The 19,144-nt window shown below is 47.9% G+C and overlaps 62 non-coding genes across 62 annotated transcripts; 53 read left to right on the forward strand and 9 right to left on the reverse strand.

The window, feature by feature from the left end:
• The first annotated feature begins 36 nt into the window (after positions 1-36).
• Positions 37-109, forward strand: Trnam-cau (transfer RNA methionine (anticodon CAU)). The gene has a single exon. It is a non-coding gene; the product is annotated as a tRNA-Met (tRNA).
• Positions 110-337: 228 nt separating this feature from the next.
• Positions 338-410, forward strand: Trnav-uac (transfer RNA valine (anticodon UAC)). The gene has a single exon. It is a non-coding gene; the product is annotated as a tRNA-Val (tRNA).
• Positions 411-653: 243 nt separating this feature from the next.
• Trnam-cau (transfer RNA methionine (anticodon CAU)) lies at positions 654-726 on the forward strand. Its single transcript has one exon. It is a non-coding gene; the product is annotated as a tRNA-Met (tRNA).
• Positions 727-954: 228 nt separating this feature from the next.
• On the forward strand, positions 955-1,027 carry Trnav-uac (transfer RNA valine (anticodon UAC)). Its single transcript has one exon. It is a non-coding gene; the product is annotated as a tRNA-Val (tRNA).
• A 40-nt stretch (positions 1,028-1,067) lies between these two features.
• Trnaq-cug (transfer RNA glutamine (anticodon CUG)) lies at positions 1,068-1,139 on the forward strand. Its single transcript has one exon. It is a non-coding gene; the product is annotated as a tRNA-Gln (tRNA).
• A 432-nt stretch (positions 1,140-1,571) lies between these two features.
• On the forward strand, positions 1,572-1,644 carry Trnav-uac (transfer RNA valine (anticodon UAC)). Its single transcript has one exon. It is a non-coding gene; the product is annotated as a tRNA-Val (tRNA).
• Positions 1,645-1,684: 40 nt separating this feature from the next.
• On the forward strand, positions 1,685-1,756 carry Trnaq-cug (transfer RNA glutamine (anticodon CUG)). The gene has a single exon. It is a non-coding gene; the product is annotated as a tRNA-Gln (tRNA).
• A 432-nt stretch (positions 1,757-2,188) lies between these two features.
• Trnav-cac (transfer RNA valine (anticodon CAC)) lies at positions 2,189-2,261 on the forward strand. The gene has a single exon. It is a non-coding gene; the product is annotated as a tRNA-Val (tRNA).
• Positions 2,262-2,805: 544 nt separating this feature from the next.
• Positions 2,806-2,878, forward strand: Trnav-uac (transfer RNA valine (anticodon UAC)). The gene has a single exon. It is a non-coding gene; the product is annotated as a tRNA-Val (tRNA).
• Positions 2,879-2,918: 40 nt separating this feature from the next.
• Positions 2,919-2,990, forward strand: Trnaq-cug (transfer RNA glutamine (anticodon CUG)). Its single transcript has one exon. It is a non-coding gene; the product is annotated as a tRNA-Gln (tRNA).
• Positions 2,991-3,121: 131 nt separating this feature from the next.
• Positions 3,122-3,194, forward strand: Trnam-cau (transfer RNA methionine (anticodon CAU)). Its single transcript has one exon. It is a non-coding gene; the product is annotated as a tRNA-Met (tRNA).
• Positions 3,195-3,422: 228 nt separating this feature from the next.
• On the forward strand, positions 3,423-3,495 carry Trnav-aac (transfer RNA valine (anticodon AAC)). Its single transcript has one exon. It is a non-coding gene; the product is annotated as a tRNA-Val (tRNA).
• Positions 3,496-3,737: 242 nt separating this feature from the next.
• Positions 3,738-3,810, forward strand: Trnam-cau (transfer RNA methionine (anticodon CAU)). Its single transcript has one exon. It is a non-coding gene; the product is annotated as a tRNA-Met (tRNA).
• A 227-nt stretch (positions 3,811-4,037) lies between these two features.
• Trnav-aac (transfer RNA valine (anticodon AAC)) lies at positions 4,038-4,110 on the forward strand. Its single transcript has one exon. It is a non-coding gene; the product is annotated as a tRNA-Val (tRNA).
• Positions 4,111-4,652: 542 nt separating this feature from the next.
• Trnav-aac (transfer RNA valine (anticodon AAC)) lies at positions 4,653-4,725 on the forward strand. The gene has a single exon. It is a non-coding gene; the product is annotated as a tRNA-Val (tRNA).
• Positions 4,726-5,267: 542 nt separating this feature from the next.
• Trnav-aac (transfer RNA valine (anticodon AAC)) lies at positions 5,268-5,340 on the forward strand. The gene has a single exon. It is a non-coding gene; the product is annotated as a tRNA-Val (tRNA).
• A 40-nt stretch (positions 5,341-5,380) lies between these two features.
• Positions 5,381-5,452, forward strand: Trnaq-cug (transfer RNA glutamine (anticodon CUG)). Its single transcript has one exon. It is a non-coding gene; the product is annotated as a tRNA-Gln (tRNA).
• Positions 5,453-5,884: 432 nt separating this feature from the next.
• Positions 5,885-5,957, forward strand: Trnav-aac (transfer RNA valine (anticodon AAC)). The gene has a single exon. It is a non-coding gene; the product is annotated as a tRNA-Val (tRNA).
• Positions 5,958-5,997: 40 nt separating this feature from the next.
• Trnaq-cug (transfer RNA glutamine (anticodon CUG)) lies at positions 5,998-6,069 on the forward strand. The gene has a single exon. It is a non-coding gene; the product is annotated as a tRNA-Gln (tRNA).
• A 699-nt stretch (positions 6,070-6,768) lies between these two features.
• Trnav-cac (transfer RNA valine (anticodon CAC)) lies at positions 6,769-6,840 on the reverse strand. The gene has a single exon. It is a non-coding gene; the product is annotated as a tRNA-Val (tRNA).
• Positions 6,841-6,931: 91 nt separating this feature from the next.
• Trnav-uac (transfer RNA valine (anticodon UAC)) lies at positions 6,932-7,004 on the forward strand. The gene has a single exon. It is a non-coding gene; the product is annotated as a tRNA-Val (tRNA).
• Positions 7,005-7,044: 40 nt separating this feature from the next.
• Trnaq-cug (transfer RNA glutamine (anticodon CUG)) lies at positions 7,045-7,116 on the forward strand. The gene has a single exon. It is a non-coding gene; the product is annotated as a tRNA-Gln (tRNA).
• Positions 7,117-7,384: 268 nt separating this feature from the next.
• On the reverse strand, positions 7,385-7,457 carry Trnav-cac (transfer RNA valine (anticodon CAC)). Its single transcript has one exon. It is a non-coding gene; the product is annotated as a tRNA-Val (tRNA).
• A 91-nt stretch (positions 7,458-7,548) lies between these two features.
• Trnav-uac (transfer RNA valine (anticodon UAC)) lies at positions 7,549-7,621 on the forward strand. The gene has a single exon. It is a non-coding gene; the product is annotated as a tRNA-Val (tRNA).
• Positions 7,622-7,661: 40 nt separating this feature from the next.
• Trnaq-cug (transfer RNA glutamine (anticodon CUG)) lies at positions 7,662-7,733 on the forward strand. Its single transcript has one exon. It is a non-coding gene; the product is annotated as a tRNA-Gln (tRNA).
• Positions 7,734-8,165: 432 nt separating this feature from the next.
• Positions 8,166-8,238, forward strand: Trnav-aac (transfer RNA valine (anticodon AAC)). The gene has a single exon. It is a non-coding gene; the product is annotated as a tRNA-Val (tRNA).
• A 40-nt stretch (positions 8,239-8,278) lies between these two features.
• On the forward strand, positions 8,279-8,350 carry Trnaq-cug (transfer RNA glutamine (anticodon CUG)). The gene has a single exon. It is a non-coding gene; the product is annotated as a tRNA-Gln (tRNA).
• Positions 8,351-8,782: 432 nt separating this feature from the next.
• Trnav-aac (transfer RNA valine (anticodon AAC)) lies at positions 8,783-8,855 on the forward strand. The gene has a single exon. It is a non-coding gene; the product is annotated as a tRNA-Val (tRNA).
• A 40-nt stretch (positions 8,856-8,895) lies between these two features.
• Positions 8,896-8,967, forward strand: Trnaq-cug (transfer RNA glutamine (anticodon CUG)). Its single transcript has one exon. It is a non-coding gene; the product is annotated as a tRNA-Gln (tRNA).
• Positions 8,968-9,666: 699 nt separating this feature from the next.
• Positions 9,667-9,738, reverse strand: Trnav-cac (transfer RNA valine (anticodon CAC)). The gene has a single exon. It is a non-coding gene; the product is annotated as a tRNA-Val (tRNA).
• Positions 9,739-9,829: 91 nt separating this feature from the next.
• Positions 9,830-9,902, forward strand: Trnav-uac (transfer RNA valine (anticodon UAC)). The gene has a single exon. It is a non-coding gene; the product is annotated as a tRNA-Val (tRNA).
• A 40-nt stretch (positions 9,903-9,942) lies between these two features.
• Trnaq-cug (transfer RNA glutamine (anticodon CUG)) lies at positions 9,943-10,014 on the forward strand. The gene has a single exon. It is a non-coding gene; the product is annotated as a tRNA-Gln (tRNA).
• A 268-nt stretch (positions 10,015-10,282) lies between these two features.
• On the reverse strand, positions 10,283-10,355 carry Trnav-cac (transfer RNA valine (anticodon CAC)). Its single transcript has one exon. It is a non-coding gene; the product is annotated as a tRNA-Val (tRNA).
• A 91-nt stretch (positions 10,356-10,446) lies between these two features.
• Positions 10,447-10,519, forward strand: Trnav-uac (transfer RNA valine (anticodon UAC)). The gene has a single exon. It is a non-coding gene; the product is annotated as a tRNA-Val (tRNA).
• Positions 10,520-10,559: 40 nt separating this feature from the next.
• On the forward strand, positions 10,560-10,631 carry Trnaq-cug (transfer RNA glutamine (anticodon CUG)). The gene has a single exon. It is a non-coding gene; the product is annotated as a tRNA-Gln (tRNA).
• A 432-nt stretch (positions 10,632-11,063) lies between these two features.
• Positions 11,064-11,136, forward strand: Trnav-aac (transfer RNA valine (anticodon AAC)). Its single transcript has one exon. It is a non-coding gene; the product is annotated as a tRNA-Val (tRNA).
• Positions 11,137-11,176: 40 nt separating this feature from the next.
• Trnaq-cug (transfer RNA glutamine (anticodon CUG)) lies at positions 11,177-11,248 on the forward strand. Its single transcript has one exon. It is a non-coding gene; the product is annotated as a tRNA-Gln (tRNA).
• Positions 11,249-11,680: 432 nt separating this feature from the next.
• On the forward strand, positions 11,681-11,753 carry Trnav-aac (transfer RNA valine (anticodon AAC)). The gene has a single exon. It is a non-coding gene; the product is annotated as a tRNA-Val (tRNA).
• A 40-nt stretch (positions 11,754-11,793) lies between these two features.
• Trnaq-cug (transfer RNA glutamine (anticodon CUG)) lies at positions 11,794-11,865 on the forward strand. Its single transcript has one exon. It is a non-coding gene; the product is annotated as a tRNA-Gln (tRNA).
• Positions 11,866-12,133: 268 nt separating this feature from the next.
• Trnav-cac (transfer RNA valine (anticodon CAC)) lies at positions 12,134-12,206 on the reverse strand. The gene has a single exon. It is a non-coding gene; the product is annotated as a tRNA-Val (tRNA).
• Positions 12,207-12,297: 91 nt separating this feature from the next.
• On the forward strand, positions 12,298-12,370 carry Trnav-uac (transfer RNA valine (anticodon UAC)). Its single transcript has one exon. It is a non-coding gene; the product is annotated as a tRNA-Val (tRNA).
• Positions 12,371-12,410: 40 nt separating this feature from the next.
• Positions 12,411-12,482, forward strand: Trnaq-cug (transfer RNA glutamine (anticodon CUG)). The gene has a single exon. It is a non-coding gene; the product is annotated as a tRNA-Gln (tRNA).
• A 432-nt stretch (positions 12,483-12,914) lies between these two features.
• On the forward strand, positions 12,915-12,987 carry Trnav-uac (transfer RNA valine (anticodon UAC)). Its single transcript has one exon. It is a non-coding gene; the product is annotated as a tRNA-Val (tRNA).
• Positions 12,988-13,344: 357 nt separating this feature from the next.
• Positions 13,345-13,417, reverse strand: Trnav-cac (transfer RNA valine (anticodon CAC)). Its single transcript has one exon. It is a non-coding gene; the product is annotated as a tRNA-Val (tRNA).
• Positions 13,418-13,508: 91 nt separating this feature from the next.
• Positions 13,509-13,581, forward strand: Trnav-uac (transfer RNA valine (anticodon UAC)). Its single transcript has one exon. It is a non-coding gene; the product is annotated as a tRNA-Val (tRNA).
• A 243-nt stretch (positions 13,582-13,824) lies between these two features.
• On the forward strand, positions 13,825-13,897 carry Trnam-cau (transfer RNA methionine (anticodon CAU)). The gene has a single exon. It is a non-coding gene; the product is annotated as a tRNA-Met (tRNA).
• A 228-nt stretch (positions 13,898-14,125) lies between these two features.
• Positions 14,126-14,198, forward strand: Trnav-uac (transfer RNA valine (anticodon UAC)). The gene has a single exon. It is a non-coding gene; the product is annotated as a tRNA-Val (tRNA).
• Positions 14,199-14,742: 544 nt separating this feature from the next.
• Trnav-aac (transfer RNA valine (anticodon AAC)) lies at positions 14,743-14,815 on the forward strand. The gene has a single exon. It is a non-coding gene; the product is annotated as a tRNA-Val (tRNA).
• Positions 14,816-15,195: 380 nt separating this feature from the next.
• Positions 15,196-15,268, reverse strand: Trnav-cac (transfer RNA valine (anticodon CAC)). The gene has a single exon. It is a non-coding gene; the product is annotated as a tRNA-Val (tRNA).
• A 91-nt stretch (positions 15,269-15,359) lies between these two features.
• Trnav-uac (transfer RNA valine (anticodon UAC)) lies at positions 15,360-15,432 on the forward strand. Its single transcript has one exon. It is a non-coding gene; the product is annotated as a tRNA-Val (tRNA).
• A 357-nt stretch (positions 15,433-15,789) lies between these two features.
• On the reverse strand, positions 15,790-15,862 carry Trnav-cac (transfer RNA valine (anticodon CAC)). The gene has a single exon. It is a non-coding gene; the product is annotated as a tRNA-Val (tRNA).
• A 91-nt stretch (positions 15,863-15,953) lies between these two features.
• Trnav-uac (transfer RNA valine (anticodon UAC)) lies at positions 15,954-16,026 on the forward strand. Its single transcript has one exon. It is a non-coding gene; the product is annotated as a tRNA-Val (tRNA).
• A 243-nt stretch (positions 16,027-16,269) lies between these two features.
• Positions 16,270-16,342, forward strand: Trnam-cau (transfer RNA methionine (anticodon CAU)). The gene has a single exon. It is a non-coding gene; the product is annotated as a tRNA-Met (tRNA).
• Positions 16,343-16,570: 228 nt separating this feature from the next.
• On the forward strand, positions 16,571-16,643 carry Trnav-uac (transfer RNA valine (anticodon UAC)). Its single transcript has one exon. It is a non-coding gene; the product is annotated as a tRNA-Val (tRNA).
• A 544-nt stretch (positions 16,644-17,187) lies between these two features.
• On the forward strand, positions 17,188-17,260 carry Trnav-uac (transfer RNA valine (anticodon UAC)). The gene has a single exon. It is a non-coding gene; the product is annotated as a tRNA-Val (tRNA).
• A 242-nt stretch (positions 17,261-17,502) lies between these two features.
• Positions 17,503-17,575, forward strand: Trnam-cau (transfer RNA methionine (anticodon CAU)). The gene has a single exon. It is a non-coding gene; the product is annotated as a tRNA-Met (tRNA).
• Positions 17,576-17,916: 341 nt separating this feature from the next.
• Positions 17,917-17,988, forward strand: Trnaq-cug (transfer RNA glutamine (anticodon CUG)). The gene has a single exon. It is a non-coding gene; the product is annotated as a tRNA-Gln (tRNA).
• Positions 17,989-18,420: 432 nt separating this feature from the next.
• On the forward strand, positions 18,421-18,493 carry Trnav-uac (transfer RNA valine (anticodon UAC)). The gene has a single exon. It is a non-coding gene; the product is annotated as a tRNA-Val (tRNA).
• A 40-nt stretch (positions 18,494-18,533) lies between these two features.
• On the forward strand, positions 18,534-18,605 carry Trnaq-cug (transfer RNA glutamine (anticodon CUG)). Its single transcript has one exon. It is a non-coding gene; the product is annotated as a tRNA-Gln (tRNA).
• Positions 18,606-18,736: 131 nt separating this feature from the next.
• Positions 18,737-18,809, forward strand: Trnam-cau (transfer RNA methionine (anticodon CAU)). Its single transcript has one exon. It is a non-coding gene; the product is annotated as a tRNA-Met (tRNA).
• A 64-nt stretch (positions 18,810-18,873) lies between these two features.
• On the reverse strand, positions 18,874-18,945 carry Trnav-cac (transfer RNA valine (anticodon CAC)). The gene has a single exon. It is a non-coding gene; the product is annotated as a tRNA-Val (tRNA).
• Positions 18,946-19,036: 91 nt separating this feature from the next.
• On the forward strand, positions 19,037-19,109 carry Trnav-uac (transfer RNA valine (anticodon UAC)). The gene has a single exon. It is a non-coding gene; the product is annotated as a tRNA-Val (tRNA).
• Positions 19,110-19,144: the final 35 nt, after the last annotated feature.

The following is a 19,144-nucleotide window of genomic DNA, read 5'->3' on the forward strand; positions in this document are numbered from 1 at the left end:
AACGTTCTTCTGAAATGCATCGGATTAGTGCACAGTGCCTTGTTAGCGCAGTAGGCAGCGCGTCAGTCTCATAATCTGAAGGTCGTGAGTTCGATCCTCACACAGGGCAAGGCTTTTAAAAGCCGCAGTGAATCAAATGTTTGACGCCTATTACAAAACTAGCAACTCGACAATGATTCCGCCCGAGCTCGAACCGGGGACCTTGCGCGTGTGAAGCGCACGTGATAACCGCTACACTACGTAATCCAATGAATTTTGGAACCTATGACGAAGGAAAGCAATACAAGGCTAAAATAGCTAGAGAAAAAAGCAAAAACAGGTCGCTTGTAAGTTGCCAGATTCCGTAGTGTAGTGGTTATCACGTGCGGTTTACACGTGCAAGGTCCCCGGTTCGATCCCGGGCGGAATCATTGATGTTTCCGCGAAGCGAACCTCGGAAGAGCCTCTGTAGGTTCCATGGTGTAATAGTTAGCACTCAGGACTCTGAATCCTGCGATCCGAGTTCAAGTCTCGGTGGAACCTGTGCCGTTATTTGTGCCTCGGAAGCACCTATTGGGCGTTTGGAAGCAACGGCACTTCAAATATTTTAGTCATTTGCAAGAAGACATTGTAATAACAACGTTCTTCTGAAATGCATCGGATTAGGGCACAGTGCCTTGTTAGCGCAGTAGGCAGCGCGTCAGTCTCATAATCTGAAGGTCGTGAGTTCGATCCTCACACAGGGCAAGGCTTTTAAAAGCCGCAGTGAATCAAATGTTTGACGCCTATTACAAAACTAGCAACTCAACAATGATTCCGCCCGAGCTCGAACCGGGGACCTTGCGCGTGTGAAGCGCACGTGATAACCGCTACACTACGTAATCCAATGAATTTTGGAACCTATGACGAAGGAAAGCAATACAAGGCTAAAATAGCTAGAGAAAAAAGCACAAACATGTCGCTTGTTAGTTGCCAGATTCCGTAGTGTAGTGGTTATCACGTGCGCTTTACACGCGCAAGGTCCCCGGTTCGAGCCCGGGCGGAATCATTGATGTTTCCGCGAAGCGAACCTCGGAAGAGCCTCTGTAGGTTCCATGGTGTAATGGTTAGCACTCAGGACTCTGAATCTTGCGGTCCGAGTTCAAGTCTCGGTGGAACCTGTGCCGTTATTTGTCCCTCGGAAGCACTTATTGGGCGTTTGGAAGCAACGGCACTTCAAATATTTTAGTCATTTGCAAGAAGACATTGTAATAACAATGTTCTTCTGAAATGCATCGGAATAGGGCATAGGACCTTGTTAGCGCAGTAGGCAGCGCGTCAGTCTCATAATCTGAAGGTCGTGAGTTTGATCCTCACACAGGGCAAGGCTTTTAAAAGCCGCAGTGAATCAAATGTTTGACGCCTATTACAAAACTAGCAACTCAACAATGATTCCGCCCGAGCTCGAACCGGGGACCTTGCGCGTGTGAGGCGCACGGGATAACCGCTACACTACGTAATCCAATGAATTTTGGAACCTATGACGAAGGAAAGCAATACAAGGCCAAAATAGCTAGAGAAAAAAGCAAAAATATGTCGCTTGTTAGTTGCCAGATTCCGTAGTGTAGTGGTTATCACGTGCGCTTTACACGCGCAAGGTCCCCGGTTCGAGCCCGGGCGGAATCATTGATGTTTCCGCGAAGCGAACCTCGGAAGAGCCTCTGTAGGTTCCATGGTGTAATGGTTTGCACTCAGGACTCTGAATCCTGCGATCCGAGTTCAAGTCTCGGTGGAACCTGTGCCGTTATTTGTGCCTCGGAAGCACCTATTGGGCGTTTGGAAGCAACGGCACTTCAAATATTTTAGTCATTTGCAAGAAGACATTGTAATAACAACGTTCTTCTGAAATGCATCGGATTAGGGCACAGTGCCTTGTTAGCGCAGTAGGCAGCACGTCAGTCTCATAATCTGAAGGTCGAGAGTTCGATCCTCACACAGGGCAAGGCTTTTAAAAGCCGCAGTGAGTCAAATGTTTGACGCCTATTACAAAACTAGCAACTCAACAATGATTCCGCCCGAGCTCGAACCGAGAACCTTGCGCGTGTGAAGCACACGTGATATCCGCTACACTACGTAATCCAATGAATTTTGGAACCTATGACGAAGAAAAGCAATGCAAGGCTAAAATAGCTAGAGAAAAAAGCAAAAACATGTCGCTTGTTAGTTGCCAGATTTCGTAGTGTAGTGGATATCACGTGCGCTTCACACGCGCAAGGTCCCCGGTTCGAGCCCGGGCGGAATCATTGATGTTTCCGCGAAGCGAACCTCGGAAGAGCCTCTGTAGGTTCCATGTTGTAATGGTTAGCACTCAGGACTCTGAATCTTGCGATCCGAGTTCAAGTCTCAGTGGAACCTGTGCCGTTATTTGTGCCTCGGAAGCACCTATTGCGCGTTTGGAAGCAACGGCACTTCAAATATTTTAGTCATTTGCAAGAAGACATTGTAATAACAACGTTCTTCTGAAATGCATCGGATTAGGGCACAGTGCCTTGTTAGCGCAGTTGGCTGCGCGTCAGTCTCATAATATGAAGGTCGTGAGTTCGATCCTCACACAGGGCAAGGCTTTTAAAAGCCGCAGTGAATCAAATGTTTAACGCCTATTAAAAAACTAGCAACTCAACAATGATTCCGCCCGGGCTCGAACCGGGGACCTTGCGCGTGTGAAGCGCACGTGATAACCGCTACACTACTTAATCTAATGAAATTTGGAACCGATGACAAAGGAAAGCAATACAAGGCTAAAATAGCTAGAGAAAAAAGCAAAAACATGTCGCTTGTTAGTTGCCAGATTCCGTAGTGTAGTGGTTATCACGTGCGCTTTACACGCGCAAGGTCCCCGGTTCGAGCCCGGGCGGAATCATTGATGTTTCCGCGAAGCGAACCTCGGAAGAGCCTCTGTAGGTTCCATGGTGTAATGGTTAGCACTCAGGACTCTGAATCTTGCGATCCGAGTTCAAGTCTCGGTGGAACCTGTGCCGTTATTTGTGCCTTGGAAGCACCTATTGGGCGTTTGGAAGCAACGGCACTTCAAATATTTTAGTCATTTTCAAGAAAACATTGTAATAACAACGTTCTTCTGAAATGCATCGGATTAGGGCACACTGCCTTGTTAGCGCAGTAGGCAGCGCGTCAGTCTCATAATCTGAAGGTCGTGAGTTCGATCCTCACACAGGGCAAGGCTTTTAAAAGCCGCAGTGAATCAAATGTTTGACGCCTATTACAAAACTAGCAACTCAACAATTATTCCGCCCGGGCTCGAACCGGGGACCTTGCGTGTGTGAAGCGCACGTGATAACCGGTACACTACGGAATCCAATGAATTTTGGAACCGATGACAAAGGAAAGCAATACAAGGCTAAAATGGCTAGAGAAAAAAGCAAAAACATGTCGCTTGTTAGTTTCCAGATTCCGTAGTGTAGTGGTTATCACGTGCGCTTAACACGCGCAAGGTCCCCGGTTCGAGCCCGGGCGGAATCATTGATGTTTCCGCGAAGCGAACCTCGGAAGAGCCTCTGTAGGTTCCATGTTGTAATGGTTAGCACTCAGGACTCTGAATCCTGCGATCCGAGTTGAAGTCTCGGTGGAACCTGTGCCGTTATTTGTGCTTTGGAAGCACCTATGGGGCGTTTGGAAGCAACGGCACTTCAAATTTTTAGTCATTTGCAAGAAGACATTGTAATAACAACGTTCTTATGAAATGCATCGCATTAGGGCACAGTGCCTTGTTAGCGCAGTAGGCAGCGCGTCAGTCTCATAATCTGAAGGTCGTGAGTTCGATCCTCACACAGGGCAAGGCTTTTAAAAGCCGCAGTGAATCAAATGTTTGACGCCTATTACAAAACTAGCAACTCAACAATGATTCCGCCGGGCTCGAACCGGGGACCTTGGGCGTGTGAAGCGCATGTGATAACCGCTACACTACGGAATCCAATGAATTTTGGAACCGATGACGAAAGAAAGCAATACAAGGCTGAAATAGCTAGAGAAAAGAGCAAAAACATGTCGCTTGTTAGTTGCCAGATTCCGTAGTGTAGTGGTTATCACGTGCGCTTAACACGCGCAAGGTCCCCGGTTCGAGCCCGGGCGGAATCATTGATGTTTCCGCGAAGCAAACCTCGGAAGAGCCTCTGTAGGTTCCATGTTGTAATGGTTAGCACTCAGGACTCTGAATCCTGCGATCCGAGTTGAAGTCTCGGTGGAACCTGTGCCGTTATTTGTGCTTTGGAAGCACCTATGGGGCGTTTGGAAGCAACGGCACTTCAAATTTTTAGTCATTTGCAAGAAGACATTGTAATAACAACGTTCTTCTGAAATGCATCGCATTAGGGCACAGTGCCTTGTTAGTGCAGTAGGCAGCGCGTCAGTCTCATAATCTGAAGGTCGTGAGTTCGATCCTCACACAGGGCAAGGCTTTTAAAAGCCGCAGTGAATCAAATGTTTGACGCCTATTACAAAACTAGCAACTCAACAATAATTCCGCCGGGCTCGAACCGGGGACCTTGGGCGTGTGAAGCGCACGTGATAACCGCTACACTACGGAATCCAATGAATTTTGGAACCGATGACGAAGGAAAGCAATACAAGGCTAAAATAGCTAGAGAAAAAAGCAAAAACATGTCGCTTGTTAGTTGCCAGATTCCGTAGTGTAGTGGTTATCACGTGCGCTTAACACGCGCAAGGTCCCCGGTTCGAGCCCGGGCGGAATCATTGATGTTTCCGCGAAGCGAACCTCGGAAGAGCCTCTGTAGGTTCCATGTTGTAATGGTTAGCACTCAGGACTCTGAATCCTGCGATCCGAGTTGAAGTCTCGGTGGAACCTGTGCCGTTATTTGTGCTTTGGAAGCACCTATGGGGCGTTTGGAAGCAACGGCACTTCAAATTTTTAGTCATTTGCAAGAAGACATTGTAATAACAACGTTCTTCTGAAATGCATCGCATTAGGGCACAGTGCCTTGTTAGTGCAGTAGGCAGCGCGTCAGTCTCATAATCTGAAGGTCGTGAGTTCGATCCTCACACAGGGCAAGGCTTTTAAAAGCCGCAGTGAATCAAATGTTTGACGCCTATTACAAAACTAGCAACTCAACAATAATTCCGCCGGGCTCGAACCGGGGACCTTGGGCGTGTGAAGCGCACGTGATAACCGCTACACTACGGAATCCAATGAATTTTGGAACCGATGACGAAGGAAAGCAATACAAGGCTAAAATAGCTAGAGAAAAAAGCAAAAACATGTCGCTTGTTAGTTGCCAGATTCCGTAGTGTAGTGGTTATCACGTGCGCTTAACACGCGCAAGGTCCCCGGTTCGAGCCCGGGCGGAATAATTGATGTTTCCGCGAAGCGAACCTCGGAAGAGCCTCTGTAGGTTCCATGGTGTAATGGTTAGCACTCAGGACTCTGAATCCTGCGATCCGAGTTCAAGTCTCGGTGGAACCTGTGCCGTTAGTTGTGCCTCGGAAGCACCTATTGGGCGTTTGGAAGCAACGGCACTTCAAATATTTTAGTCATTTGCAAGAAGACATTGTAATAACAACGTTCTTCTGAAATGCATCGGATTAGGGCACAGTGCCTTGTTAGCGCAGTAGGCAGCGCGTCAGTCTCATAATCTGAAAGTCGTGAGTGCGATCCTCACACAGGACAAGGCTTTTAAAAGCCGCAGTGAATCAAATGTTTGACGCCTATTACAAAACTAGCAACTCAACAATGATTCCGCCCGGGCTCAAACCGAGGACCTTGCGCGTGTGAAGGGCACGTGATAACCGCTACACTACGGAATCCAATGAATTTTGGAACCTATGACGAAGGGAAGCAATACAAGGCTAAAATAGCTAGAGAAAAAAGCAAAAACATGTCGCTTGTTAGTTGCCAGATTCCGTAGTGTAGTGGTTATCACGTGCGCTTAACACGCACAAGGTCCCCGGTTCGAGCCCGGGCGGAATCATTGATGTTTCCGCGAAGCGAACCTCGGAAGAGCGTCTGTAGGTTCCATGGTGTAATGGTTAGCACTCAGGACTCTGAATCCTGCGATCCGAGTTCAAGTCTCGGTGGAACCTGTGCCGTTAGTTGTGCCTCAGAATAACCTATTGGGCGTTTGGAAGCAACGGCACTTCAAATATTTTAGTCATTTGCAAGAAGACATTGTAATAACAACGTTCTTCTGAAATGCATCGGATTAGGGCACAGTGCCTTGTTAGCGCAGTAGGCAGCGCCTCAGTCTCATAATCTGAAGATCGTGAGTTCGATCCTTACACAGGGCAAGGCTTTTAAAAGCCGCAGTGAATCAAATGTTTGACGCCTATTACAAAACTAGCAACTCAACAATGATTCCGCCCGGGCTCGAACCGGGACCTTGCGCGTGCCCGGGCGGAATCATTGATGTTTCCGCGAAGCGATCCTCGGAAGAGCCTCTGTAGGTTCCATGGTGTAATGGTTAGCAATCAGGACTCTGAATCCTGCGATCCAAGTTCAAGTCTCGGTGGAACCTGTGCCGTTAGTTGTGCCTCAGAAGCACCTATTGGGCGTTTGGAAGCAACGGCACTTCAAATATTTTAGTCATTTGCAAGAAGACATTGTAATAACAACGTTCTTCTGAAATGCATCGGATTAGGGCACAGTGCCTTGTTAGCGCAGTAGGCAGCGCCTCAGTCTCATAATCTGAAGGTCGTGAGTTCGATCCTTACACAGGGCAAGGCTTTTAAAAGCCGCAGTGAATCAAATGTTTGACGCCTATTACAAAACTAGCAACTCAACAATGATTCCGCCCGGGCTCGAACCGGGACCTTGCGCGTGTGAAGCGCACGTGATAACCGCTACACTACGAAATCCAATGAATTTTGTAACCTATGACGAAGGAAAGCAATACCAGGCTAAAATAGCTAGAGAAAAAAGCAAAAACATGTCGCTTGTTAGTTGCCAGATTCCGTAGTGTAGTGGTTATCACGTGCGCTTTACACGCGCAAGGTCCCTGGTTCGAGCCCGGACGGAATCATTGATGTTTCCGCGAAGCAAACCTCGGAAGATCCTCTGTAGGTTCCATGGTGTAATGGTTAGCACTCAGGACTCTGAATCCTGCGATCCGAGTTCAAGTCTCGGTGGAACCTGTGCCGTTATTTGTGCCTCGGAAGCACCTATTGGGCGTTTGGAGGCAACGGCACTTCAAATATTTTAGTCATTTGCAAGAAGACATTGTAATAACAACGTTCTTCTGAAATGCATCGGATTAGGGCACATTGCCTTGTTAGCGCAGTAGGCAGCGCGTCAGTCTCATAATCTGAAGTTCGTGAGTTCGATCCTCACACAGGGCTAGGCTTTTAAAAGCCGCAGTGAATTAAATGTTTGACGCCTATTACAAAACTAGCAACTCAACAATGATTCCGCCCGGGCTCGAACCGGGGACCTTGCGCGTGTGAAGCGCACGTGATAACCGCTACACTACGGAATCCAATGAATTTTGTAACCTATGACGAAGGAAAGCAATACAAGGCTAAAATAGCTAGAGAAAAAAGCAAAAACATGTCGCTTGTTAGTTGCCAGATTCCGTAGTGTAGTGGTTATCACGTGCGCTTTACACGCGCAAGGTCCCCGGTTCGAGCCCGGGCGGAATCATTGATGTTTCCGCAAAGCGAACCTCGGAAGAGCCTCTGTAGGTTCCATGGTGTAATGGTTAGCACTCAGGACTCTGAATCCTGCGATCCGAGTTCAAGTCTCGGTGGAACCTGTGCCCTTATTTGTGCCTCGGAAGCACCTATTGGGCGTTTGGAAGCAACGGCGCTTCAAATATTTTAGTCATTTGCAAGAAGACATTGTAATAACAACGTTCTTCTGAAATGCATCGGATTAGGGCAAAGTGCCTTGTTGGCGCAGTAGGCAGCGCGTCAGTCTCATAATCTGAAGGTCGAGAGTTCGATCCTCACACAGAGCAAGGCTTTTAAAAGCCGCAGTGAATCAAATGTTTGACGCCTATTACAAAACTAGCAACTCAACAATGATTCCGCCCGAGCTCGAACCGGGAACCTTGCGCGTGTGAAGCGCACGTGATAACCGCTACACTACGTAATCCAATGAATTTTGGAACCGATGACGAAGGAAAGCAATACAAGGCTAAAATAGCTAGAGAAAAAAGCAAAAACATGTCGCTTGTTAGTTGCCAGATTCCGTAGTGTAGTGGTTATCACGTGCGCTTAACACGCGCAAGGTCCCCGGTTCGAGCCCGGGCGGAATAATTGATGTTTCCGCGAAGCGAACCTCGGAAGAGCCTCTGTAGGTTCCATGGTGTAATGGTTAGCACTCAGGACTCTGAATCCTGCGATCCGAGTTCAAGTCTCGGTGGAACCTGTGCCGTTAGTTGTGCCTCGGAAGCACCTATTGGGCGTTTGGAAGCAACGGCACTTCAAATATTTTAGTCATTTGCAAGAAGACATTGTAATAACAACGTTCTTCTGAAATGCATCGGATTAGGGCACAGTGCCTTGTTAGCGCAGTAGGCAGCGCGTCAGTCTCATAATCTGAAAGTCGTGAGTGCGATCCTCACACAGGACAAGGCTTTTAAAAGCCGCAGTGAATCAAATGTTTGACGCCTATTACAAAACTAGCAACTCAACAATGATTCCGCCCGGGCTCAAACCGGGGACCTTGCGCGTGTGAAGGGCACGTGATAACCGCTACACTACGGAATCCAATGAATTTTGGAACCTATGACGAAGGGAAGCAATACAAGGCTAAAATAGCTAGAGAAAAAAGCAAAAACATGTCGCTTGTTAGTTGCCAGATTCCGTAGTGTAGTGGTTATCACGTGCGCTTAACACGCACAAGGTCCCCGGTTCGAGCCCGGGCGGAATCATTGATGTTTCCGCGAAGCGAACCTCGGAAGAGCGTCTGTAGGTTCCATGGTGTAATGGTTAGCACTCAGGACTCTGAATCCTGCGATCCGAGTTCAAGTCTCGGTGGAACCTGTGCCGTTAGTTGTGCCTCAGAATAACCTATTGGGCGTTTGGAAGCAACGGCACTTCAAATATTTTAGTCATTTGCAAGAAGACATTGTAATAACAACGTTCTTCTGAAATGCATCGGATTAGGGCACAGTGCCTTGTTAGCGCAGTAGGCAGCGCCTCAGTCTCATAATCTGAAGATCGTGAGTTCGATCCTTACACAGGGCAAGGCTTTTAAAAGCCGCAGTGAATCAAATGTTTGACGCCTATTACAAAACTAGCAACTCAACAATGATTCCGCCCGGGCTCGAACCGGGACCTTGCGCGTGCCCGGGCGGAATCATTGATGTTTCCGCGAAGCGATCCTCGGAAGAGCCTCTGTAGGTTCCATGGTGTAATGGTTAGCAATCAGGACTCTGAATCCTGCGATCCAAGTTCAAGTCTCGGTGGAACCTGTGCCGTTAGTTGTGCCTCAGAAGCACCTATTGGGCGTTTGGAAGCAACGGCACTTCAAATATTTTAGTCATTTGCAAGAAGACATTGTAATAACAACGTTCTTCTGAAATGCATCGGATTAGGGCACAGTGCCTTGTTAGCGCAGTAGGCAGCGCCTCAGTCTCATAATCTGAAGGTCGTGAGTTCGATCCTTACACAGGGCAAGGCTTTTAAAAGCCGCAGTGAATCAAATGTTTGACGCCTATTACAAAACTAGCAACTCAACAATGATTCCGCCCGGGCTCGAACCGGGACCTTGCGCGTGTGAAGCGCACGTGATAACCGCTACACTACGAAATCCAATGAATTTTGTAACCTATGACGAAGGAAAGCAATACCAGGCTAAAATAGCTAGAGAAAAAAGCAAAAACATGTCGCTTGTTAGTTGCCAGATTCCGTAGTGTAGTGGTTATCACGTGCGCTTTACACGCGCAAGGTCCCTGGTTCGAGCCCGGACGGAATCATTGATGTTTCCGCGAAGCAAACCTCGGAAGATCCTCTGTAGGTTCCATGGTGTAATGGTTAGCACTCAGGACTCTGAATCCTGCGATCCGAGTTCAAGTCTCGGTGGAACCTGTGCCGTTATTTGTGCCTCGGAAGCACCTATTGGGCGTTTGGAGGCAACGGCACTTCAAATATTTTAGTCATTTGCAAGAAGACATTGTAATAACAACGTTCTTCTGAAATGCATCGGATTAGGGCACATTGCCTTGTTAGCGCAGTAGGCAGCGCGTCAGTCTCATAATCTGAAGGTCGTGAGTTCGATCCTCACACAGGGCTAGGCTTTTAAAAGCCGCAGTGAATTAAATGTTTGACGCCTATTACAAAACTAGCAACTCAACAATGATTCCGCCCGGGCTCGAACCGGGGACCTTGCGCGTGTGAAGCGCACGTGATAACCGCTACACTACGGAATCCAATGAATTTTGTAACCTATGACGAAGGAAAGCAATACAAGGCTAAAATAGCTAGAGAAAAAAGCAAAAACATGTCGCTTGTTAGTTGCCAGATTCCGTAGTGTAGTGGTTATCACGTGCGCTTTACACGCGCAAGGTCCCCGGTTCGAGCCCGGGCGGAATCATTGATGTTTCCGCGAAGCGAACCTCGGAAGAGCCTCTTTAGGTTCCATGGTGTAATGGTTAGCACTCAGGACTCTGAATCCTGCGATCCGAGTTCAAGTCTCGGTGGAACCTGTGCCCTTATTTGTGCCTCGGAAGCACCTATTGGGCGTTTGGAAGCAACGGCGCTTCAAATATTTTAGTCATTTGCAAGAAGACATTGTAATAACAACGTTCTTCTGAAATGCATCGGATTAGGGCAAAGTGCCTTGTTGGCGCAGTAGGCAGCGCGTCAGTCTCATAATCTGAAGGTCGAGAGTTCGATCCTCACACAGAGCAAGGCTTTTAAAAGCCGCAGTGAATCAAATGTTTGACGCCTATTACAAAACTAGCAACTCAACAATGATTCCGCCCGAGCTCGAACCGGGAACCTTGCGCGTGTGAAGCGCACGTGATAACCGCTACACTACGTAATCCAATGAATTTTGGAACCGATGACGAAGGAAAGCAATACAAGGCTAAAATAGCTAGAGAAAAAAGCAAAAACATGTCGCTTGTTAGTTGCCAGATTCCGTAGTGTAGTGGTTATCACGTGCGCTTAACACGCGCAAGGTCCCCGGTTCGAGCCCGGGCGGAATAATTGATGTTTCCGCGAAGCGAACCTCGGAAGAGCCTCTGTAGGTTCCATGGTGTAATGGTTAGCACTCAGGACTCTGAATCCTGCGATCCGAGTTCAAGTCTCGGTGGAACCTGTGCCGTTAGTTGTGCCTCGGAAGCACCTATTGGGCGTTTGGAAGCAACGGCACTTCAAATATTTTAGTCATTTGCAAGAAGACATTGTAATAACAACGTTCTTCTGAAATGCATCGGATTAGGGCACAGTGCCTTGTTAGCGCAGTAGGCAGCGCGTCAGTCTCATAATCTGAAAGTCGTGAGTGCGATCCTCACACAGGACAAGGCTTTTAAAAGCCGCAGTGAATCAAATGTTTGACGCCTATTACAAAACTAGCAACTCAACAATGATTCCGCCCGGGCTCAAACCGGGGACCTTGCGCGTGTGAAGGGCACGTGATAACCGCTACACTACGGAATCCAATGAATTTTGGAACCTATGACGAAGGGAAGCAATACAAGGCTAAAATAGCTAGAGAAAAAAGCAAAAACATGTCGCTTGTTAGTTGCCAGATTCCGTAGTGTAGTGGTTATCACGTGCGCTTAACACGCACAAGGTCCCCGGTTCGAGCCCGGGCGGAATCATTGATGTTTCCGCGAAGCGAACCTCGGAAGAGCGTCTGTAGGTTCCATGGTGTAATGGTTAGCACTCAGGACTCTGAATCCTGCGATCCGAGTTCAAGTCTCGGTGGAACCTGTGCCGTTAGTTGTGCCTCAGAATAACCTATTGGGCGTTTGGAAGCAACGGCACTTCAAATATTTTAGTCATTTGCAAGAAGACATTGTAATAACAACGTTCTTCTGAAATGCATCGGATTAGGGCACATTGCCTTGTTAGCGCAGTAGGCAGCGCGTCAGTCTCATAATCTGAAGGTCGTGAGTTCGATCCTCACACAGGGCTAGGCTTTTAAAAGCCGCAGTGAATTAAATGTTTGACGCCTATTACAAAACTAGCAACTCAACAATGATTCCGCCCGGGCTCGAACCGGGGACCTTGCGCGTGTGAAGCGCACGTGATAACCGCTACACTACGGAATCCAATGAATTTTGTAACCTATGACGAAGGAAAGCAATACAAGGCTAAAATAGCTAGAGAAAAAAGCAAAAACATGTCGCTTGTTAGTTGCCAGATTCCGTAGTGTAGTGGTTATCACGTGCGCTTTACACGCGCAAGGTCCCCGGTTCGAGCCCGGGCGGAATCATTGATGTTTCCGCGAAGCGAACCTCGGAAGAGCCTCTGTAGGTTCCATGGTGTAATGGTTAGCACTCAGGACTCTGAATCCTGCGATCCGAGTTCAAGTCTCGGTGGAACCTGTGCCGTTATTTGTGCCTCGGAAGCACCTATTGGGCGTTTGGAAGCAACGGCGCTTCAAATATTTTAGTCATTTGCAAGAAGACATTGTAATAACAACGTTCTTCTGAAATGCATCGGATTAGGGCAAAGTGCCTTGTTGGCGCAGTAGGCAGCGCGTCAGTCTCATAATCTGAAGGTCCAGAGTTCGATCCTCACACAGAGCAAGGCTTTTAAAAGCCGCAGTGAATCAAATGTTTGACGCCTATTACAAAACTAGCAACTCAACAATGATTCCGCCCGAGCTCGAACCGGGAACCTTGCGCGTGTGAAGCGCACGTGATAACCGCTACACTACGTAATCCAATGAATTTTGGAACCTATGACGAAGGAAAGCAATACAAGGCTAAAATAGCTAGAGAAAAAAGCAAAAACATGTCGCTTGTTAGTTGCCAGATTCCGTAATGTAGTGGTTATCACGTGCGCTTTACACGCGCAAGGTCCCTGGTTCGATCCCGGGCGGAATCATTGATGTTTCCGCGAAGCGAACCTCGGAAGAGCCTCTGTAGGTTCCATGGTGTAATAGTTAGCACTCAGGACTCTGAATCCTGCGATCCGAGTTCAAGTCTCGGTGGAACCTGTGCCGTTATTTGTGCCTCGGAAGCACCTATTGGGCGTTTGGAAGCAACGGCACTTCAAATATTTTAGTCATTTGCAAGAAGACATTGTAATAACAACGTTCTTCTGAAATGCATCGGATTAGGGCACAGTGCGTCAGTCTCATAATCTGAAGGTCGTGAGTTCGATCCTCACACAGGGCAAGGCTTTTAAAAGCCGCAGTGAATCAAATGTTTGACGCCTGTTACAAAACTAGCAACTCAACAATGATTCCGCCCGGGCTCGAACCGGGGACCTTGCGCGTGTGAAGCGCACGTGATAACCGCTACACTACGGAATCCAATGAATTTTGGAACCTATGACGAAGGAAAGCAATACAAGGCTAAAATAGCTAGAGAAAAAAGCAAAAACATGTCGCTTGTTAGTTGCCAGATTCCGTAGTGTAGTGGTTATCACGTGCGCTTTACACGCGCAAGGTCCCCGGTTCGATCCCGGGCGGAATCATTGATGTTTCCGCGAAGCGAACCTCGGAAGAGCCTCTGTAGGTTCCATGGTGTAATAGTTAGCACTCAGGACTCTGAATCCTGCGATCCGAGTTCAAGTCTCGGTGGAACCTGTGCCGTTATTTGTGCCTTGGAAGCACCTATTGGGCGTTTGGAAGCAACGGCACTTCAAATATTTTAGTCATTTGCAAGAAGACATTGTAATAACAACGTTCTTCTGAAATGCATCGGATTAGGGCACAGTGCCTTGTTAGCGCAGTAGGCAGCGCGTCAGTCTCATAATCTGAAGGTCGTGAGTTCGATCCTCACACAGGGCAAGGCTTTTAAAAGCCGCAGTGAATCAAATGTTTGACGCCTATTTCAAAACTAGCAACTCAACAATGATTCCGCCCGAGCTCGAACCGGGGACCTTGCGCGTGTGAAGCGCACGTGATAACCGCTACACTACGTAATCCAATGAATTTTGGAACCTATGACGAAGGAAAGCAATACAAGGCTAAAATAGCTAGAGAAAAAAGCACAAACATGTCGCTTGTTAGTTGCCAGATTCCGTAGTGTAGTCGTTATCACGTGCGCTTTACACGCGCAAGGTCCCCGGTTCGAGCCCGGGCGGAATCATTGATGTTTCCGCGAAGCGAACCTCGGAAGAGCCTCTGTAGGTTCCATGGTGTAATGGTTAGCACTCAGGACTCTGAATCTTGCGGTCCGAGTTCAAGTGTTGGTGGAACCTGTGCCGTTATTTGTCCCTCGGAAGCACTTATTGGGCGTTTGGAAGCAACGGCACTTGAAATATGTTAGTCATTTGCAAGAAGACATTGTAATAACAACGTTCTTCTGAAATGCATCGGATTAGGGCACAGTGCCTTGTTAGCGCAGTAGGCAGCGCGTCAGTCTCATAATCTGAAGGTTGTGAGTTTGATCCTCACACAGGGCAAGGCTTTTAAAAGCCGCAGTGAATCAAATGTTTGACGCCTATTACAAAACTAGCAACTCAACAATGATTCCGCCCGGGCTCGAACCGGGGACCTTGCGCGTGTGAAGCGCACGTGATAAACGCTACACTACGGAATCCAATGAATTTTGGAACCTATGACGAAGGAAAGCAATACAAGGCTAAAATAGCTAGAGAAAAAAGCAAAAACATGTCGCTTGTTAGTTGCCAGATTCCGTAGTGTAGTGGTTATCACGTGCGCTTAACACGCGCAAGGTCCCCGGTTCGAGCCCGGGTGGAATCATTGATGTTTCCGCGAAGCGAACCTCGGAAGAGCCTCTGTAGGTTCCCAGGTGTAATGGTTAGCACTCAGGACTCTGAATCCTGCGATCCGAGTTCAAGTCTCGGTGGAACCCGTGCCGTTAGTTGTGCCTCGGAAGCACCAATTGGGCGTTTGGAAGCAACGGCACTCCAAATATTTTAGTCATCTGCAAGAAGACATTGTAATAACAACGTTCTTCTGAAATGCATCGGATTAGGGCACAGTGCCTTGTTAGCGCAGTAGGCAGCGCGTCAGCCTCATAATCTGAAGGTCGTGAGTTCAATCCTCACACAGGGCAAGGCTTTTAAAAGCCGCAGTGAATCAAATTTTTGACGCCTATTACAAAACTAGCAACTCAACAATGATTCCGCCCGGGCTCGAACCGGGGACCTTGCGCGTGTGAAGCGCACGTGATAACCGCTACACTACGGAATCCAATGAATTTTGGAACCTATGACGAAGGAAAGCAATACAAGGCTAAAATAGCTAGAGAAAAAAGCAAAAACAGGTCGCTTGTTAGTTGCCAGATTCCGTAATGTAGTGGTTATCACGTGCGCTTTACACGCGCAAGGTCCCTGGTTCGATCCCGGGCGGAATCATTGATGTTTCCGCGAAGCGAACCTCGGAAGAGCCTCTGTAGGTTCCATGGTGTAATAGTTAGCACTCAGGACTCTGAATCCTGCGATCCGAGTTCAAGTCTCGGTGGAACCTGTGCCGTTATTTGTGCCTCGGAAGCACCTATTGGGCGTTTGGAAGCAACGGCACTTCAAATATTTTAGTCATTTGCAAGAAGACATTGTAATAACAACGTTCTTCTGAAATGCATCGGATTAGGGCACAGTGCGTCAGTCTCATAATCTGAAGGTCGTGAGTTCGATCCTCACACAGGGCAAGGCTTTTAAAAGCCGCAGTGAATCAAATGTTTGACGCCTGTTACAAAACTAGCAACTCAACAATGATTCCGCCCGGGCTCGAACCGGGGACCTTGCGCGTGTGAAGCGCACGTGATAACCGCTACACTACGGAATCCAATGAATTTTGGAACCTATGACGAAGGAAAGCAATACAAGGCTAAAATAGCTAGAGAAAAAAGCAAAAACATGTCGCTTGTTAGTTGCCAGATTCCGTAGTGTAGTGGTTATCACGTGCGCTTTACACGCGCAAGGTCCCCGGTTCGATCCCGGGCGGAATCATTGATGTTTCCGCGAAGCGAACCTCGGAAGAGCCTCTGTAGGTTCCATGGTGTAATAGTTAGCACTCAGGACTCTGAATCCTGCGATCCGAGTTCAAGTCTCGGTGGAACCTGTGCCGTTATTTGTGCCTTGGAAGCACCTATTGGGCGTTTGGAAGCAACGGCACTTCAAATATTTTAGTCATTTGCAAGAAGACATTGTAATAACAACGTTCTTCTGAAATGCATCGGATTAGGGCACAGTGCCTTGTTAGCGCAGTAGGCAGCGCGTCAGTCTCATAATCTGAAGGTCGTGAGTTCGATCCTCACACAGGGCAAGGCTTTTAAAAGCCGCAGTGAATCAAATGTTTGACGCCTATTTCAAAACTAGCAACTCAACAATGATTCCGCCCGAGCTCGAACCGGGGACCTTGCGCGTGTGAAGCGCACGTGATAACCGCTACACTACGTAATCCAATGAATTTTGGAACCTATGACGAAGGAAAGCAATACAAGGCTAAAATAGCTAGAGAAAAAAGCACAAACATGTCGCTTGTTAGTTGCCAGATTCCGTAGTGTAGTCGTTATCACGTGCGCTTTACACGCGCAAGGTCCCCGGTTCGAGCCCGGGCGGAATCATTGATGTTTCCGCGAAGCGAACCTCGGAAGAGCCTCTGTAGGTTCCATGGTGTAATGGTTAGCACTCAGGACTCTGAATCTTGCGGTCCGAGTTCAAGTGTTGGTGGAACCTGTGCCGTTATTTGTCCCTCGGAAGCACTTATTGGGCGTTTGGAAGCAACGGCACTTCAAATATTTTAGTCATTTGCAAGAAGACATTGTAATAACAATGTTCTTCTGAAATGCATCGGAATAGGGCAAAGGGCCTTGTTAGCGCAGTAGGCAGCGCGTCAGTCTCATAATCTGAAGGTCGTGAGTTTGATCCTCACACAGGGCAAGGCTTTTAAAAGCCGCAGTGAATCAAATGTTTGACGCCTATTACAAAACTAGCAACTCAACAATGATTCCGCCCGATCTCGAACCGGGGACCTTGCGCGTGTGAGGCGCACGGGATAACCGCTACACTACGTAATCCAATGAATTTTGGAACCTATGACGAAGGAAAGCAATACAAGGCCAAAATAGCTAGAGAAAAAAGCAAAAACATGTCGCTTGTTAGTTGCCAGATTCCGTAGTGTAGTGGTTATCACGTGCACTTTACACGCGCAAGGTCCCCGGTTCGAGCCCGGGCGGAATCATTGATGTTTCCGCGAAGCGAACCTCGGAAGAGCCTCTGTAGGTTCCATGGTGTATGGTTAGCACTCAGGACTCTGAATCCTGCGATCCCAGTTCAAGTCTTGGTGGAACCTGTGCCGTTATTTGTTCCTCGGAAGCACCTATTGGGCGTTTGGAAGCAACGGCACTTCAAATATTTTAGTCATTTGCAAGAAGACATTGTAATAACAACGTTCTTCTGAAATGCATCGGATTAGGGCACAGTGCCTTGTTAGCGCAGTAGGCAGCGCGTCAGTCTCATAATCTGAAGGTCGTGAGTTCGATCCTCACACAGGGCAAGGCTTTTAAAAGCCGCAGTGAATCAAATGTTTGACGCCTATTACAAAACTAGCAACTCAACAATGATTCCGCCCGAGCTCGAACCGCGGACCTTGCGCGTGTGAAGCGCACGTGATAACCGGTACACTACGTAATCCAATGAATTTTGAAACCTATGACGAAGGGAAGCAATACAAGGCTAAATAAGCTAGAGAAAAAAGCAAAAACATGTCGCTTGTTAGTTGCCATACTCCGTTGTGTAGTGGTTATCACGTGCGCTTTACACGCGCAAGGTCCCCGGTTCGAGCCCGGGCGGAATCATTGATGTTTCCGCGAAGCGAACCTCGGAAGAGCCTCTGTAGGTTCCATGGTGTAATGGTTAGCACTCAGGACTCTGAATCCTGCGATCCGAGTTCAAGTCTCGGTGGAACCTGTGCCGTTATTTGTGCCTCGGAAACACTTATTGGGCGTTTGGAAGCAACGGCACTTCAAATATTTTAGTCATTTGCAAGAAGACATTGTAATAACAACGTTCTTCTGAAATGCATCGGATTAGGGCACAGTGCCTTGTTAGCGCAGTAGGCAGCACGTCAGTCTCATAATCTGAAGATCGAGAGTTTGATCCTCACACAGGGCAAGGCTTTTAAAAGCCGCAGTGGGTCAAATGTTTGACGCCTATTACAAAACTAGCAACTCAACAATGATTTCGCCCGAGCTCGAACCGAGAACTTTGCGCGTGTGAAGCGCACGTGATAACCGCTACACTACGTAATCCAATGAATTTTGGAACCTATGACGAAGGAAAGCAATACAAGGCTAAAATAGCTAGAGAAAAAAGCAAAAACATGTCGCTTGTTAGTTGCCAGATTCCGTAGTGTAGTGGTTATCACGTGCGCTTTACACGCGCAAGGTCCCCGGTTCGAGCCCGGGCGGAATCATTGATGTTTCCGCGAAGCGAACGTCGGAAGAGCCTCTGTAGGTTCCATGGTGTAATGGTTAGCACTCAGGACTCTGAATCTTGCGATCCGAGTTCAAGTCTCGGTGGAACCTGTGCCGTTATTTGTGCCTCGGAAGCACCTATTGGGCGTTTGGAAACAACGGCATTTCAAATATTTTAGTCATTTGCAAGAAGACATTGTAATAACAACGTTCTTCTGAAATGCATCGGATTAGGGCACAGTGCCTTGTTAGCGCAGTAGGCAGCGCGTCAGTCTCATAATCTGAAGGTCGTGAGTTCGATCCTCACACAGGGCAAGGCTTTTAAAAGCCGCAGTGAATCAAATGTTTGACGCCTATTACAAAACTAGCAACTCAACAATGATTCCGCCCGGGCTCGAACCGGGACCTTGCGCGTGTGAAGCGCACGTGATAACCGCTACACTACGGAATCCAATGAATTTTGTAACCTATGACGAAGGAAAGCAATACCAGGCTAAAATAGCTAGAGAAAAAAGCAAAAACATGTCGCTTGTTAGTTGCCAGATTCCGTAGTGTAGTGGTTATCACGTGCGCTTTACACGCGCAAGGTCCCCGGTTCGAGCCCGGGCGGAATCATTGATGTTTCCGCGAAGCGAACCTCGGAAGATCCT

The sequence above is a fragment of the Hydractinia symbiolongicarpus genome, chromosome 7, assembly GCF_029227915.1.
Source record: "Hydractinia symbiolongicarpus strain clone_291-10 chromosome 7, HSymV2.1, whole genome shotgun sequence".
In the NCBI taxonomy this organism is placed as follows: domain Eukaryota; kingdom Metazoa; phylum Cnidaria; class Hydrozoa; order Anthoathecata; family Hydractiniidae; genus Hydractinia; species Hydractinia symbiolongicarpus.